This window comes from Macaca nemestrina, chromosome 9 (assembly GCF_043159975.1).
Source record: "Macaca nemestrina isolate mMacNem1 chromosome 9, mMacNem.hap1, whole genome shotgun sequence".
Classification (NCBI taxonomy): Eukaryota; Metazoa; Chordata; class Mammalia; order Primates; family Cercopithecidae; genus Macaca; species Macaca nemestrina.
The window spans coordinates 9429996-9446954 of record NC_092133.1 but is presented as its reverse complement, the minus strand read 5'-3'; the positions used below and the strand labels follow the sequence as shown (position 1 = coordinate 9446954).

The 16959-nt window shown below is 50.4% G+C and overlaps 1 long non-coding RNA gene across 1 annotated transcript in view; it reads right to left on the bottom strand.

Annotated features, from left to right (window-relative positions):
- LOC105470109 (uncharacterized) overlaps positions 1-16577 on the bottom strand; it is a 73260-nt gene extending 56683 nt beyond the window's left edge. Inside the window, exons 1-2 of the long non-coding RNA XR_980284.2 lie at positions 16343-16577; positions 15587-15764 (exon numbers count right to left, since the gene is read on the bottom strand). This is a non-coding gene — a long non-coding RNA (uncharacterized lncRNA). The remainder of the gene's footprint in view (positions 1-15586; positions 15765-16342) is intronic.
- Between the last annotated feature and the right edge of the window lie 382 nt (positions 16578-16959).

Sequence of the window (16959 nt, the reverse complement as noted above, 5' to 3'; positions counted from 1 at the left end):
CTTACACCATGCACAGGCTCAGGAAGACCCAGTATCTGCCCTGGAGGGCTTCTCAGCCCAACTGAGAGGAACCATGGAGGGACAGGCAAAGTGCTACGAGAGAGGAGAAACCCAAGAGAGCTTCCTGGAGAGTGTGGCTCCAGAGACATGCCTGGACAGAGGGTGTTAACAAGGGAGAGTGCAAGGGCAGAAAGGCATTTCAGAGTAGGAACAGCCTACCCCAGGGCAGGGAACAGGAAAGCCTAGAGCATATTCCAGGGGTATTTCCTTTTCCATGTCTGCCTGTTGGGAGAGCCTCAGGTGGGTGGCCTGGTTGGGGCCAGGTGGCAGCAAAGGGCCCTGCATGGCAGGAGAGGAGTCCCCCCGCAGCGAGCCTGCTGGCACCTCCAAGATGGGCAGCAGCATGATCAGAACCGGGAGATCGCAGGAAACCGCATTCTTCAGGGGCAGAGGGTACAATGCAAACAACAGTCATTGCCAGCTGGTGTGTGCACACCGTGTGACAGCTGCGTGCAAACTGCTTTATGTGCAGTTGCCCTTTATCCTTGTGAGGTAGATATGAAAGCCCTATGTTTCTAAAGAAGCGGAGGTGCAGAGAGGTTAAGTAATTTGCCCAAGGCCACCCAGCCAGGAAGTGGCAGGGCCAGGGGTTTAAATCCAGGCTCTTAAACACTCTCTCTAACCCTCTTTCTGGCGGGGCAGAAAGAAGATACCTGACCCACGGGCTGACAGCTGTGCTTTAACGCAGTTGCTGAGTCATTTCCTCCAGATGACCCCACTGCACGTTGCATTTGAGCATGGGGAAGGACCCAGCTGGCCCTGGTTGGGATAGTCCTCAGCCAGGTGGGGGCCACCAGGGCAGGCATCAGAGTCAGTGTCTCTCAGTCCTCACTGCTGGGTGCACAGCCTGGCACACAGTAGGCATTCAGCTAGTAACTGTCAAATGGAGAACGGTTGAATGGCCATTTGTAAATGACTGGAACCTTCTCCATGGTAACCAGTGTCTGTTTAACCCATGTAGAAAGACAAAATGAAGCGCTCCAAGTATTTCCATGATTATAATCCATCTTGATATTGAAATGTGTTCCCCCAAATTACCCACTGTGTCTGGTTTCAAAGAGTTTATATTCTTGTAGAGTTTAGCATCAAGATGGAACACATCAAATTCTGACAGTAAGAATGAGAGGAGTGCCCAGGATGTTCAAAGACAGCAGCCAACCCCTGCCAGCTCCCCCAGCCACGATGGGGAAAGCCGTGTCCTTCATCCCGGCTGAGGGAGCTGGACTTATGGCACCAGCTGCCCAGACTTCCCCACGAGGCCATCATTCTTTCCACTGACCCGGGAACTGATGCAATAAATCTTGTGATTATTGATGGTTCCGCTACTCTGGGTGTGGGTTTCCTGGCCAGGGATTAAACATCTTACTCAAGATGATCTAACTACATATGTTGAGAGACCCACAGATAGACAAAGACAGAGTAAGAAGAATGAAAGGCACATGCCACAAAGTGGAGGTCCATGTCCCTGAAGGATGGGCTTGTGGGTGATTTGGGTTGCAGAAAGCAAAAGGTTACGTGTTGTCAGGGCCCTGAAGCTGCCCCCACTGGGCAGGGCCGTTCAGTCCAGCTGCAGGGATGGGAACAGGAAGGTGATTATGAAACAGGGATGAGCCAGTCAGCTGAGGTCCCATCCTTCAGGGCATGGGAGAGGCCTCAGGCAGGAGGGGAGGAACACAAGGCAGAGGTGGGAGGCCATAGGAGGCATCCCTTTGCTAATCTAGCTGGGGTGGGGGCATCTGTGACCTGGTTGCCACCTCCCCTTGGTGACCACCACTCATGGCTCTGGCCCCACCTAGCCTACAAGCATTTATAGGGCTAGAACTGTGTCGACAATCTCCCTTTCCTACACACATCTCAGAAGCTAGCATGGAGAAGGTGCTCAGAGAAGGCTGCTGAATGGAATGATCACTGCTGTGTGCTAAGAAGGATCTGCCCTCAGGAGGCCTCTGGTGCAAAGCCAGAAAGTAAATATTTTGGTGGGCTTAGAGGTAGACTCCACGGTGAGGTGTTTAAGAGCATACACTTCAGAGCAGGATGGCCTGGGTTCAAGTTCTAGCTGCATGCATGCTGGCTGTGGACCTTGAGGAAGGCACTTAACCTCTGAGCCTCAGCTACTTCATCTGTCAAATGCGAATAATGGCCAGCCACGGTGGTTCGGTGGTTCGCGCCTGTAATCCCAGCACTTTGAGAGGATGAGGCCGGCGGATCACTTGAGCTCAGGAGTTTGAGACCAGCCTGGGCAACATGGTGAAACCCCGTCTCTACAAAAAATACAAAAATTAGCCAAGCTGATGGCACATACCTGTAGTCCCAGCCACTTGGGAGGCTGAGGTGGGAGAATGGCTTGAGCCCGGGTGGTAGAGGTTGCAGTGAGCCGAGAGTGTGCCACTGTACACCAGCCTAGGTGACAGAGCCAGACCCTATCTCAGAAAAAAAAAGGGGGGGAATAATTATGAAACCCACATCAGAGAGTTGTTTTGAGGATTAAAAGATTGATCTTACATAAAATGCACAGAAAGTGCCCTCTTTTGTGTGGGCACATAGTCTGCTATCATACAGGCCACTGCGCCATCTCACCTGCTGTCACCCCTCCTGAAACCTCCTTTGTTTAAAGAAAAAAAAAATGGGCTGGGTGCAGTGGCTCACGCCTGTAATCCCAACACTTTGGCAGGCTGACGCAGGCCAGTCACTTGAGTCCAGGAATTTGAGACCAGCCTGGGCAACACGGTGAGACCCCCGTCTCCACAAAAAATACAAAAATTAGCCAAGCGTGGTAGTGTGTACTTATGGTCCTAGCTACTTGGGAGGCTGAGGCAGGACTACTCGAACTCAGGAGATGGAGGCCGCAGTAAGCTGTGGTATCACCACTGCACTCCAGCCTGGGCGATGGAGTGAGACCCTGTCTCAAAAAACAAAAAGAAAAAATATGCTTATATAGCTGAGGGTCCAATAATGCCTAGGCAAAAGGAGATTTGTCATGCAACATCTCAAGGTGTCAGAGAAAATTTCATGGACCCGAGGGAGTGGGAGCTCCATGGAGGGAGCACAGGGACCCCATTGAGACAGCCTGCCTGTCCTCCATTCTTTCAGCAAACAGTGGGGAGTTCACACAAGGCCAGACCCCAGGTGGGATACAGCAATGGCTTTGACCAGGTTCCTGCCGCAGGCAGCACACAGCCTGGTGGGCACAGGGTATTGGAACCAGTCATCCCTGCTCAGCGCCAGGGCCTGTGATGAGGCCCAAGAAGGCCCCCAGGGTCCAGGCCAAGGCTCAGCCAGGGGGCTACTAAGCCTGCCCAGGGCTGGAATCATGTCCGGTGTCTCAGAGAGCTTTAATTTAAGGCCACGCATTTAAAACAGCAATGCTTTCTCTGCAAAGAGAGTACCATCTAGGTCTAATAAATCCCTCCAAACCTGGAATTCTAAGCAGCAGATAAACAGGAGGTATCGTGTTTCTTTGAAAATACATTGAAATGTTTTCTCAGAAAAGACACTTATCCATGCCCAGAAATCCTGCACCATCTTTCCTGCCTCCCGCAGGCCACTGGGCGTTGGGGTTTGCATCCTCTCGGCTCCCTGCTCAGGGCATCCGGCTGGTCCCGTGGGATTCATCATGTTTAACAAATTCTTCAGCAGTGCTTCATGAGTGCAGGACTCTGTGCCAAGAGCTTTTCAATAGTAATGCGTCTGGTCCCAAGACAACCCTGGGGGTGCAGGCCCCATGCCCACCCTCTTCTGCTGGTGAGGAAACTGAGGCATACAGGAGTGAAGTGACTTGCCCAAGGCTAAGGTGGGACCCACCCTAACCCTTCTCTCCAAAGGAGCCGGGCTACTGAATGACAGCAAAGAGGGGTTTGGCCAAGTCGTGGCCAGAAGGGCCAAGTCCATGTCCATCTGCAGAGCGTCATGAGAGGCATCTGGCACCCACACCTCCCATCTGTGGTCCATAGTCTGTCTAGAGAGATAAGAGCAGGCTCACAGCCTCCCTCGAGGGCATGGAGGGAAGACTGGGCAGGCCAGGAAAATGGGTCCTGCTGTCCTGGCAGTGAGAAGTTCTAGGGCTGAGAGGGAATGACTAGCAAGAGAAGCACCTCCACCCTGCCACTTAGGGTGCCCGAGTTAGCAGGCACAAATACAGGGTGCCCAGTTACATTCGCATTTCAGAGAAGCAAATCCACTTTAATATAAGTATGTCACATGCAATAGTTGGAATATACTTATACCAACAAAGCATTCACAGTTTGCCTGAAATGCACATGTGGCCAGGAAGTCTCCATTTTATCTGGCAACCCCACCCCTGCGCCCCCACTGCTCCCGGAGCGCTGTTGGGAGTTCAGGGAAGGGTCTGGTGTCCAGACCCACTCCTCTTCCCATACTAGTCCTAATGACAGAATCTAAACGCACAGAAGGAGCCCAGCAAGGATCAAAGGTGGCTTTGTTCACAGTGTCATCAGATTGGAGGACATGGCCCAGATGTGGAGCCGACTGACCTGGGCACATGGTGGCTCCTCTGTCCCCCGTTGTTTGTAAATCCCTCAATATCTGAGTGTGTTTCTTTTCCTACAACTTGGGCAATAATAATAAACCACCCCCTACCTTCCCCCGGAAATAACTGCTGGGAGGACCAACTCCCACATTACACATAGACGTGCTCTATTAAAAGTAAAGTGCTCCCACGTCCTACCGAATTTTAATTTATGAATATAATTTTAATAATAATAAAGGAAGAGGTTGAATTCATTGCACGACTCTGAGGCCTTCTGGCGTTCTCAGCAAGCCTGGTTTTCTGTGTGTACACAGAGTTAATGCCAACACTGCGCTCTGGAGGTGCTTAAAAAAAGAAAGAGATCCCGCAGCAAATTTGATTTAGGTGTCTAATTCCATTTGAAATGACTTCAGCAATAAATAAACCCCTCTCTTTGATTTTTTTAAATCAGCACATTTCAGTGGCAAAGTGACATCTTGGAAGCAGCGGTCCTCTCCACCCTGCTTGGCTGGCACAGGTGGGCCCACAGTGCAGGGACACTAAGGCTGGCCCGGTGCCTGGCAGTCATGCCACTGCAAGTACAGAGAATATCCACTGCCAAGCACTTAGATCCCTGGCTCAGCGGGGCAGTCAATCTCACCTGCATGGATCTGCCTCACCCTGTTCACCTGTGGATCATGCAGGCGTCCAAGGTGGTTCTGAGTGTCCTATTTGTGAATCTATAGGGAGTGTCCTGTTGGACATTAATGAGTGACAGAGAGGCTTTGGGAGGCAGACAGGAGTCCGGGACTGGAGTTTGGGCAATGGATCCTACCCTTTGACCTACAGCAGTTGCCCAGGGGCACTTCCTGGGGCCCAGGAGCACTGCTAGGTCTCAAGGGCATGGCCAAGCATTCATCTCCAAAATCAACCTGCTATGGAGCCACTTGCTAATCAGGAGATGCTGGTGAGTTCTGAGCCCCCTGGAGCTCCACCTCCTCACCTGTGTAGTGGAGATAGGAGAGGCAGCCCACCTAAGGCTGTCTCCAGGACGCTCTTTCTCCATCTATCATCTACCCTCATGTAGGGTGGGTAGCACAGCCTGACAACTGCAAGCCCAGTGCAGCAAACAGGAAGGGCTTCTGACCAGCGATCAAGGCAGCCTCAGGAGCTCAGAGAAGCTACACACGTGTGCATGCACACACACACGCATGCATGCACACACACACACACACGCTGACATCCACTGAGTCACAGACACACACAGACTCCCACGCCCCGCGGGCAGAGCAGGCTGCTTGCTGCTTGGATGTGGCCACGGAGTGGGTGCATCCAGCTCCACCATCGACAGTTCACGTGGACTCTTGTTCTGTCCCAGTCCCCGCCCCACATTGAGCTGCAGGGATCAGGGGAGGATTTCACCTTTCACCTTTCACAGCACTTGATCATAAAACAAAGCTGAGCGTCTACCCATTTAGGTTTCAGGCCTCTTCAAAACATCTCTGGGTCAAATGGCTGCAGGGAAACAGGCCCTGCAATGCTAAGTGTCTGCTCCTGGATTGGGAAACATCCCCCGGGCTGTCTCTTCACCTGGAAAAGTTCCCAAAGGCCCCCAGGCTGGCCCTTACACGCAACCAGCAACCAGAGGCCTCACCTGCCCTGGAGCGGATAAGGCCCCACCACTAGGAACCACGGAAAGGCCACAGGAGCAGACGCTGCTCCTCGACTCCCTGAGGCAAGAGCCCTGAGTCCCCGTCGTGGGCTCCACTCTGTGAAGCTGCCCCTGGGCCCACAGCAAGGCATCCCATGCCAGTTCCCAGTCAGCCCCTGTGGCCTGTGGCCCCAGCACCTCCCTGTAAGTCAGACACGCAGCTTCCAAGGCCTGCCCAGGGCTCTCAGTCAGTGGGCACGAGCGGCAAGGCCCTGGCCCATGGAGGTTTAACAAGCTCCCAGGTTGCTCTTGACACCAGGTGGGGCCTGAGGGCTACACTTCTAATGAGGCCCAGGGGATGCTGAGCCGGCTGGACTGTGGGCCACACTTTAATGGGCGACCACTGCAAGCTGTAAGGGACACGCATCGCTCTTTGAAGAGGGACCCGGAGTGCATTCATCTGTCTAAATGGTTTGGGGAAGGACGTGGACCTTGGTCACCACGGAGCTCCTCTACCCCCTCCCTGGAAACCTCTAGCCAGTATCCCACGGGCCTCTCCACTCCAACAGGTGCAAAGACAGCTAGAAATATGGGGGCACCCCCTCTGCTTTGCCCCTGCATCGAGCCGGCCACCAAGTCCCAGGGCTCATCTGTTTGGGTAACTATTCCTGTACAAAAGATACCCCAAAACTTCACAGCATAAAACAGCTCTTTTGTTGTGTTCTTGGGTTGGATTCTGTAAGCCAGGAGTCCAGGCAGGGCACCACAGAAACAGCCTGTGTCTGCTCCACAGTGTCTGGGCTCTCAGCTGAGAGGACTCAAGGACTAGGGTTTAGAATCATCGGAGGCGTCTTCCCTGACCTGTCTGACAGATGATACTGTCAGCTGGGACCTCAGTGGGGACTGTCAGAACACAGCACATACACAGGCCCTTTTGTGTGGCCAGGGCTTCCTCCCAGCATGGCAGCCACAGGGCAGTCAGATTTCTTTAGATGGATGTTCAGGATCCAAGGGTGAAAGTCCCACGAGAACCAGGGCCTAGCCTCAGAAGTTATGTGCCGTCACTTCCACTGCCTCTGTCCCCTAGAAAGTCAGCCCAAATCGAAGAGGAGGAGACACCAACACCACCTCTCCATCGGAGGAGTGTCAAAGAATTTGCAGACGTGTTTGGAAATCACCTGCCCTCTCAGGGTGTCTCCCACGTGCATGCTCTCCCTTTGCCTCCTGACCTCTGGCTTGGTTCAGGGCCTCCCTATCTCCCATCTGGGCCTTTTAACAAGCCCCCTGTTGGTCTCCCTACCTCCAGCCCTGTACTTCAGAGCCACCCATCACCAACAGGGATGTCCATGACACAAGCAGGTCTAGTAGCTTCCTACTTGGACACTTCCAGCCATTCACCATAGAAGTAGGAAGCAGCCAAGCTGTCTGACTTGCAGCATTCATTTATCCTGACCCCCGCCTCTGCTCCAGTTTAGTGGACTGCATACAGCCTAAGCATGAGAAATTAAACTCTAAGAACTGCTGGTATCAGCTGGGTGTGGTGGCTCACGCCTGTAATCCCAGCACTTTGGGAGGCCAAAGCAGGTGGATCACTTGAGGTCGGGAGTTTGAGACCAGCCTGGACAATATGATGAAACCCCGTCTCTACTAAAAATACAAAAATTAGCAGGGTGTCATGGCTACGCCTGTAATCCCAGCTACTTGGGAGGCTGAGGCATGAGAATCACTTGAACCTGGGAGGCAGAAGTTGCAGTGAGCCGAGATTGTGCCACTGCACTTCACCTGGGTAACAGAGTAAGACTCTGTCTCAAAAAACAAACAAAACAAACAAACAAACAAAAAGCTGGTACAGACCAATGATTCACAGAGCCCAGCACAGAAAACCACCTGGGGATGTTTCAAAGCACCCCTTTTCCCCAGAGCCCCACTTCAAACTTGTTAAATCAGAGTCTGCAGGCATGAGGCCAAGACAATGGCATGGCCACTTTATGAAGTCTACCCAGATGATCCTAATGTGCAGTCAAGGGGGAGAAACGCAGGGGTAGAGTCAAGCTCTCATATTTTTATATGATGTTATGGAGCATGACTCAAAGCCTTCATCTAATTTCTAGTTTATGAAAGATAATCTTTATCCCAGAAGTGAACAAGGTCACAAATCTGTTGGGTTTTTATAGAACACATATCGCAAGCCACTTTCCAAGTCTAAAACTAATAAATGAATGCAAAAGATGACTAATTTAAATATCAATTTCATGCACATAGTAGATGCTCAATAAATATTCATTAACTCAGTTAATCAGCCAATCGATCAATTGGCTACAGCTACCCAAAATACTTCTGCATCTACCCTAGTAACTATGAGTTCCCTGAGGGCAGGTATGGGGACCCCAGCTCCCCTGCAAACAACATTTGATGAATGAAGCAATGCCTTGATGTGCAAAGCAAATGACCCTGAAGGCTCATGGCTATCTCTGTATTTTCTAGGTGTGCAATGGGTTTCTAGTTGAACAGAAAAATGCTAGTACGTAACGAATGAATCCATCCGTTGTTGGAAGGATGATGATGTTATGATTTAATTATAGAAAAGATCCTTATTAGTCAGCTTGTCCAGGTTATTGTGCTTCTTTTGGAGGCTTTTCAACTGAACATTAACCCAGAAGCTCATGGCCAGCTCCCAGCCACACACGGACTGGTATGTCACAGCTCCCAGCCACACACGGACTGGCATGTCACAGCTCCCAGCCACACACGGACTGGCATGTCACAGCTCCCAGCCACACACGGACTGGCATGTCACAGCTCCCAGCCGCACACGGACTGGCATGTCACAGCTCCCAGCCGCACACGGACTGGCATGTCATAGCTCCCAGCCACACATGGACTGGCATGTCAGGTGCCCAGTGCTGCTCTGTGCACTGCCACCCAAGAAGCAGGCCTCAGCCTTGCCTAAGCAACCCTCACAGGCACATGGCCTCTGCCCAGTGACCAGTGGAGGGTGGAAGGTGTAACCACGGCCTATGCATCACCCCTGTCTTGTGATCTCAGCTGCTTTGGCCTCTTGGTTGCAAGAGCTGCAGCTCAGTGATAAAGAACAAGGGCTCTGCGGTCAGACAGGCCAGGGGTCTAGAGCCTGGTCCACCACGAGCTGTGTGACTAGGGCAAATCACTGCACCTCTCTGAGCCCCAATTAAGATGATGTTAACAGCAGTTCCTTCCCTGAAAGTCATTATGAGATAAAAATGAAATGATGCCTGTGGAGTCTGAATGCCAGGCCTGGCACAGAAAAAGGGCTCAGGATGTGGCAGGTGATGGCGCAGAGATCAAGCCTCAGGACCCTGGGCTGCCACTTAGTGACTATGCCACCTGGAGCAAGTCACTTACCTTGTTAAGCCGGGTTTTTGCACCTGTGGAACAGAACCAATAACAGCGCCCATCATAAGATCATGGTGATGAGTCAGTGCTGAGAAGGACCAATCGTGGTGTTCACCGTGGCTGTTACTATCACCTTTGCAGGATCAGGGTTGATAATGGCTGCCATTTATTATTAATATAATCCCCAGAAGCTGACTCTTCTCCCAGCAAGGGTGCGGTCATGGTTCACGTGCTGACAACATTCCAGAGACTTGGAAACAGTTCCCTCCCACCAGCACCGGCCCCACCAGAACCTGCTGCAACTGTTTTTCTAATCAATGGAAATGTGCACGGTCCAAGGGAGGCGGGGCAGAGAGGGAGCAGGCATATCCCAGGCCTGCGTCCGCCCAGGCATAACCAAGGTGCCAGCCTCCTGCCACCCACCAAAGCCAGGGGGAGGAACAAATTCAGGTCCCCATGCGGGATGATGGCCCCCTCCCCACATAGCCTGAACCAACTCAGTAACTGATTTCTCAGCCCTGGATTTCTAGGTGAGCAATGGATTAAGACTTTTCTGGTCTTAAAGCTTGAAATTCACCTCATTTCCCCAAACCCTAGAGGGGAGCAAGTCTGTGTGCAGCCTTCCAAAACAAATGAGTCTGCTTCTAGAACCATCCCAGCCACCACCTCTGCCGCTTCCTCCCTCTCTTCCCAGGACCCTGAAGCAATCCGTGGGCCCAGGGTATTTGAGCCAAAGAACAAGGTGCTAGGCCAGGGTGATACAGGCTGGGCCAGCTCCAGCCCTGGCTGGACACAAGATTCCGTCTCCAGTGCACACACAAGTCCTGGTCCAGATGAGAAAAAGGAAGACAGAACATTCCTCCGGCAAAAAGTGCCATAGTGGCATTCACGACCAACTCCTTGGCACTCAGGTGGTGCTGCCCTTGAACAAATATCTGAGACCAGCCATCTTCCAGTACAGACAAGATCAGCTCTCATCCCGGGTCAGGACTGTGGATGCGTAGCTCTCCAGCAAATCACAAACTTCCTAACATAGCCAACCGATCAGTCTTGGTCAAGCCCAAACTCCCTCCGCCCCCAGGCAGCCGTGTGGCATTCTGAAAGGAGTAAAACTGACCCAATAGGCCCACAGACAGTTGTTGTTGTTTTTTAAATAAACATAGAAATTGACTTTTCTGGGCTTAAAGCTTGAAACTCACCAGATCCAGACAATGAGACACCAGGCCCCTCCTTCATCATGATTCCCTACTTAGCCCTCCTGAGTTCCTGTTTTCCCATACATAGTTACATTTCTTCCCTGCTATATAAACCCCTTATTTTAGTCAGTTAGGGAGATGGATTTGAGACTGATCTCCCATCTCCTCAGGTGCAGCACCCGATTAAAGCCTTCTTCCTTGGCCTTAATCATTGTCTCTGTGATTGGCTTTCTGTGTGATGAGCAGCAGAACCTAGACCAAACCCCTGGTGTTTCAGTAACAGACCTTGTCTGAAGACCTGGGAGCCACCTAGGTGAGCCCTGGCTGGCCGAGTCTTCAGACAATGTTGAACCTGTCTCTGCCTGAGATGAAGATAAAAGTAACCGATGCTGCTCACTGACCTCACTGCAAGGTGCTGCGAGACAAAAATGTGCACGCGCTCTACAAATTCAAGTTGTCGTCAAGATTAGTGACCATTCAGAGCCCTCCCTCTGGTCCCAGGGGAGCCCCCGGCAGAGGATGGTAAACTTGAATCCCCTGGGGCCCTCAGGAGCAGGAACTCAAAGCAGCCCTCTGAAAATCTGAAATTTCTGCAGCATCTCTTGTTTGATCTTCAAAGCTCATACAGGCTTTATGTTTCACTCATAATCCATTAATTTTTTTTCTTACTAAGAGGACATTGTAAATTAATTACCATCACTGATGCACCTGGTCAGTGAGGCCCCAGCAAGTTGTGACAGGCACACTTGGTGGCTGTCCCAGACACCAGCTCTCACGGCAGTTTGAGCGGCATCATGGCTATGGAGATCCTCACAGTTCCTTCCAAGAAGGGTTCAATGGCCAACGTGAGCCCCATTATTATAGGACCTCGCTGGTCTCTGTGTAGCTGAGATCATCTAGTAAATCCTTGTCTACGTTTGGGTTCCCCCAGAAGCAGAGCCTCAGACAAGGACTTGGTGCAGGTGATTTGGGGTGAGGGGAAGGTGAGCCCAGAAAGCAGGAGGGAGGGAGTGAAAGAGTAAGAAAAGGAAAGAGGAAAAGCCAATACCCAAAGGCTTTGGTGAAGCTACCGCTGTGGGTCACGGGGACCTGGTTCCTCTGGAAGGGACACACAGAACACCCCTGAGATTGCCCCACCCCATCCAATGCGAGTCAGAGCCAGCTCCTGCAATCAGTGCTGGCAGATTCCGGGGGGATGAGCTCACCCACACTCCCAGACTGGGCTGGCACCTGGCAAAGTGGGCTCCCTGGGGCCCTGGAGCACAAAGTGAAAAGATGCCCTGTGCTCCTGGAGTGCGGATATTGTCAGGCTGCAAAGGTCTGGGCACAAACAGAACCTTCCAGCTTCGGTCACATTGGTCCAGGCCTGACTGCTCCTACAACCCTCAACCCTCTGGGAGGCCTAGAGCTTGAGTCCTTCCTCACAGCAGAGTTCACCTTGGGCTGAAATAGAAACACACTATAACTGTGGGAGGGAAGCTTTCTAAGTCATATTACCCACTTAGCCTCGATCCAGCACCTCCATGGATGGTGCTTCCTTGATAACTCAGGCTCATCATGGATATGGCCACTGCCCAGAGATGAGAGGTGCACCCCGGAACCCATCAAGGCCAGGGCTGTTGGACCCACACTAGGGAACCCCCCAAATGCCCTGTTTCTGCATTGTGTGGCTGTTCTGATACCTGTGGTATCCTGCCGGTGGCATATGAGCTTTCTAGAAAACAATTTGAGACCATATCTCAAAAACTTTTAGAACAGGCAGAACATTTTCCACAATAATATATAGATATCCAAAGAGCTGTCATCCCAAGGAAACACCTGTAAATGTCAATGTCACCTCATTGTTTATAATAGCAAAGAACAAAGAATTTAAATGTCAAAGAAAGGGGGTTGATAAATAATTTCTGGCTAAGTTACACAATGGATTGTTATACGCAGAGTGTGACCTGAAGTCGTACAGTCCTGATTTCATAAATCTATCCAAATATACACTTTTAAAATCCTAAAATAAAATACACCAAAACTCCAAATGCAGTAACCCCTCAGTGGTGAGATTAGTCATTTGAATTGTCTTCTTCATACTTGTCTGTATTTTCCAAATTTTCTGTAAGCATGTGTGCCTTTTATCATCAGAGCCAAGGCTTTTTGCAATGACACGAGGGCCACCCTCTCAGACACTGGGCCCACTAGGACCGGAGGCCCCTCTGCACTCATAGCTAAGGCCATTCCTGGACATGAGAAATCATGATTCTGGGACCTGCCCACCTCCCAGGGTTCACTGGGCTCCCCTCCCATACAACCCAGTCTCTTGAGGAGTCAGGGGCTGTCTCTGGCAGGTGATCCCCGTTGTCCAGTCCTGAACAGAGCCAGCTGGCATTTTAGCAAAACGTTCTAAACAGTTTCTGACCCAGAGGAACCTGGAAACTTCAGCCTCTTGTCCCAGCCTTGAAAACAGCTTTGCCAGGCACATCCTGGTACAGGGCCTGGGAGATGATCAAGCCCATTGTCCAGGACAGAAAACCGAGGCCACCCAGGACTGTGCCGCATCTGGCCATCCCCTGGTGATCCCATTAAGCCTAAGTCCCAGCCTGACTGAGAGCCCCACATGGGCTGATCTGTGAGGTTACTGGAAAGAGGAAGCTGGCCTCAGGTTCAGGAGGGCTCCGCATCCTTACATCCCACTCTCCATGCCCAAGACCAAGATGTGTCCCAGTAAGAGCAGGGCTAGTCTACCACAACATGGCCAAGGCACCCTTCGGGGTTGCCAGGAAAAGTCCAAGAGGGCAAGAGTGCCCTCCCTGCCTGTACAGTGCCTCCTCCTTCAAGAGCTTAGGTTTGGGAGCCAGATAGTCCTGGGTTCAGATTCTAGCTTGAGAACTTGGCTTGGCCATTCATGTCTCTGTCTGGGAGGAGCTTTCAGGAAATTACCAGCTCCCTGGTTTGAACCCTAGTAGCCATCACCAGGTGAGCACCTCAGAGAGCTGTGGGCAGCCTACCCACTATCAAAGGCAGTCTCTACCAGGGCAGGGGGAGCGTCACGGCCCTCCTCTATAGGCTGCAGCCTGGTCTCTGCCTCCTCTCACGGAATCCCACCTCCCACTGGGGTAGGGAGCCACTCAGCAGGGAGCCCATGCCACAGATATGGGGCTCTGAGAAGGAAGCAACTTTGCCACCCCCCTCTACCACCCCCAAAAGCAGGACCTGATTCCAGATGTGGCCTGCCAGGGGGCCACAGCAGGCAGGGACCTCAATGTCATCCAGTCCAGTAGTATTATGTTACTTAGGTGTTAAGATATCACATTTCTTAGCTCACCCTAAATCAACATAAACCTGTCTAGGAGCCCCCATTCAACAAAATGGTTAAGTAATACAATGCCTTTGTGTTGGGTGATCCCTCCAGTGTCAAAGACCTCCATGAGATTCAAGGATGGGGTCTTGCATCATCAAGCCCCAGCAGTCCTCTCTAAGGGCTTGCCAACAGCTCTGGGAGTTCAGCACTTGGATCCAACCCAGATGATCCTACCCAGATGATCCAATCCAGGTGATCCTGTGAAGGTGGATGGCTCTGCTATCTTTGTGCCAAGCTTGGAAACAGATATTCTAGTGAACCAGGAGCCTGGGCACCTGCAGTCCCTCTCTCTGTGTGTCCCTGACATCCATGTCCTTCCAAAACCCTTCCCTCACCATGGCCCCTCCAGGGGATGTGTGTGAGTAGGGCCCAGGTTCCTGCCCCTTCTAGAACCACAAAACCCTGACCCTTGCCAGCCCAGCCCACATGCCTCCTTCACGTTAGTTCACATCCCCCCTTAGAGGCCTGCCACTATGAGATAACCAAGCCCGACAGCTCCTGGCTACCTGGCTTTTGAAGCAAATGTCTGGGTGAGGTCTGTGTTCTCTGTGTCCCACATCTTCTCCAAAGAAAGGGGGTTGATAAATAATTCCTGGCTAAGTTACACAGTGGATTGTTATATGTAGAGTGTGGCCTGACCTCCAAAAGCTGTCAGCAAAACTCATGCTGCACTCATAAAGGTTTGGCTACCTCATACATCTGAGGGAAGGAAAATACAAGGATGCAAAGAAAATAGCATCTTGATAATTATCCTGTCTCTGAAGTGCATGGAAAACGGTCTGGAAGGATGTACACCCAACAGAGAGGGACCAAGGAGGGCTGCAGGGAAGCAAAGCAGACTTTATAGCCACTTCGAAAAACTGTGTATTTGGGACGTTTTATTACTCATCATGTATTATTCTCATTATTCTTTTTTTCTCCCTTTTTGGGGCTAGTTCTGGCTAAATAACAGAAAACAAAGTAATTTGTTATTTACCAAGCTTTAGTTACGTGCCAGGTGACCAAAGCAAATGTGTATTTACAGTTATGATGTAAATTAAACAATGAGCTGCATTTGGCCAGGCAAAGAGCGATGGAAGTGAACAGTGTCACAGGCAGAAGGAGGAATATCAGCTGGTCCTGGGTGGGAAAGAGCTTAGCAGATTGGAGGAACAAAAATAGGCCAGTGTGGCTAGAGCACAGTGATTCAAGGAGCAGAGACAGAGAGGAGGGTGGAGAGAAGCCTTGAGGCAGATCACATGGAAAGTTAAGGAAGGTTGTGTTCAGGGAGTTTGTGTTTCATTTGACGGTGCTGGGAACCATCAAAGGCTTTTAAGCAGGGAGCAACATGATCAGATTTACATTTTTAGTAGACAACTCTGTCTTCTTGCTGTGTGGAGAATGTTGGAGGGCAAGACAGGAAGTGTTATCAGTTACAGAATGCCAAGAAGAGGAATCTCATGATGCATGATTTTAAAAGAAAAATAAATAAAATAAATGGCACTGTTTCTTACCAGGAGGAGCCTGACATCCAAGGAGACAGGGGCAAAAGAATTAGTTGTGTTACCCCAGCAGGCAGGACAGAGAGAAGTTGGTGGCTGAGGCTGTGGGTCCATGGTGATTGGCTGTGCTGCTTGCCAGTCAAGTGATGTGGGCAGGTTGTTCAACCTTTCAAAGCACCGGTTTCTTCCTCTGAAAAGTAGAAGGTAGTTATATCTACCTCCCAAGATTGCCAAGAATATGAGTGAGCTACTGCATGTGTCATATATCATGCTTAGCTCAGTAATGTTACTTTATAACCATCATCGTCATCACCATTAATGTCTTCATCATCATCACCATTATCACCACCACCACCATCATCATCACCACTACCATCATCATCTTCAACACCATCATTCATCATCACTGCCACCACCATCATCACCACTATCATCATAATCATCATCACCATCACAATCATCACCATCATCACCAGCACCGCCATCATCACCGCCACCATCATCATTACCACTACCATCATCATGATCTTCATCACCATCATTTATCATCATTGCCACCACCATCATCACCACCACCATCTTCATTATCATCACCATTATCACCACCACCACCACCATCAACATCATAATCATCATCACCAGCACCACCATCATTACCACTACCATCATCATCTTCTTCAACGCCATCATCCTCATCATCATCTCCATCATTGATCCTGCTCCTAGACTCCATCAAAGTCCAGAGTCCAGCATTCTACCCCAACTCACCTCTTAATAACTCTGGGATCTGAGTGGGCCTCGTATCCTCAGTCTCCATGCCCTCTGTCAGGCTGTTCTCACAATTGTGGGGCTCCTTGTTCAAACTGAAAATGTGGGACCTCTTCTTCAAAAAGCAGGAAAAAAGTGTCCTTGAAGTTACTAAAATATAGAGCTTTCTTCTTTCTTCCAGTCTCTCTCTCTCATCTTGTCGTGATACTTTTTATTTGCTATTTGATGCCTTGATGCCATTCTAAGTAAAGAAAAATTAAAATTTTTAATTACTAACATGAATTTTACCATTCATCATTACATTGCACAATACCAGTTTTAGATACAAATATAAGAACATTTAACTCATACGGGAAATCATCAGAATTATAATTTGTATCTGATATTTTGTACGTACAAGTATATTTTTGTCATTGCTAGAACAGTAGAAATGCTGTACAAAAAAAAAACTCAACTGCTTTCTGTTTTTATTTCACTCCTGGATAGAATCACATTCTACCAACACTCTCTGCCTTTGCCTTACTGATGGGTAAGGAAGAACTGAAGCAAAAAGGAACTATGGCTGCTCCGTCTTCCCCTTTCCTTCTGTGTCATCACTTTCGGTGTAAGTGCTTGGC